Raw genomic sequence first — 1,240 nt, forward strand, 5'->3', positions numbered from 1 at the left:
TTTTAAAAAAAAAATTGTGTGTCTCCTCCAGCTAAGCAAAATGCCCAAAAGAAAGAAGGCCAAGGGGAAGAAGGTGGCCCTAGCCCACACCGTTGTGAAGAAACAGAAGGCCAAAAAGGTGGTCAATCCTTTGTTTGAAGAAAGGCCCAGGACCTTCAGCATTGGGCAGGACATCCAGTCCCAAAGAGATCTCACATGCTTCCTCAAGTGCTCAGCTACATCAGGCTGTAGCAGCAAAAACCCATCCTCTATAAGCAGCTCAAAGCACCTCCTGCCATTCACCCAGGCCCTGGACAGGCAAGCAACTACCCAACTGCTTAAGCGTGTCCACAAGTAAAGGCCAGAGACAAAGCAAGAGAAGAAGCAAAGAATACTGGCCCATGCTGAGAAGAAAGCTGCTGGCAAAGGGGACGTTCCAACTAAGATTCTACCTGTCCTCCAAGCAGGAGTCAACACAGTCATCACCTTGGTGGAGAACAAGAAGGCTCCGCTGGTGGTGATTGCCCAACCATTGAGCTGGTGGTTTTCCTACCTGCCCTGTGTCGAAAGATGGATATGCCTTACTGCATCATCAAGGGAAAGGCCAGGCCGGGGCACCTGTTCCACACCACTGTTGCCTTCACACAGGTTAACTCAGAAAACAAGGGTGCTCTGGCTAAGCTGGTGGAAGCTATTGGGACCAATTATAATAACCGATATGATGAGATCCACAGCCACTAGGGAGGCAATGTCCTAAGTCTGTGACTCGCATTGCCAAGCTGGAAAAGGCAAAGGCTAAAAAACTCGCCACTAAATTGGGCTAAATGCTGAGTTTTCTGTACATAAATATAATCACAAAATTATCTTGAAAAAAGAAAAGAAAAATTGTATGATTTCCACCTTTCAGAAGTCCCATAGCCTAATGTAGCATTGCTCCTTGTAAATTAACCAGTGGCTTAATGGCAGATCGAGTTTATGGACCTTTTCCAGAGACGTGACAATCCTTCCTTGCTGCATATGATACATTGGAGATGTCAGAATTCACAGTGGAGGTAGAGGTGTCTCAGATGAGCCAAAGAGGGATGAGATGGCCCTGAGGTTGTGGCAGTGCTGACTCCTGACAAGGCCGTCCCTGATCTTGGTTGATGTAAATGTGTACAGGTTTAAGCCTGCGGGGGCCATGGTCATCTGCTCATGTCCAACCCAGCAGGACCGAATTCCTATGGAGAGTCTCTGGTCTCTGAGCCTCAGCCCCCCACTG

The 1,240-nt window shown here is 48.0% G+C and overlaps 1 pseudogene; it reads left to right on the forward strand.

Moving 5' to 3' along the window:
• Gm5306 (predicted gene 5306) lies at positions 22 to 841 on the forward strand (annotated as a pseudogene).

The sequence above is a fragment of the Mus musculus genome, chromosome 6 (assembly GCF_000001635.26).
Source record: "Mus musculus strain C57BL/6J chromosome 6, GRCm38.p6 C57BL/6J".
Taxonomy (NCBI): domain Eukaryota; kingdom Metazoa; phylum Chordata; class Mammalia; order Rodentia; family Muridae; genus Mus; species Mus musculus.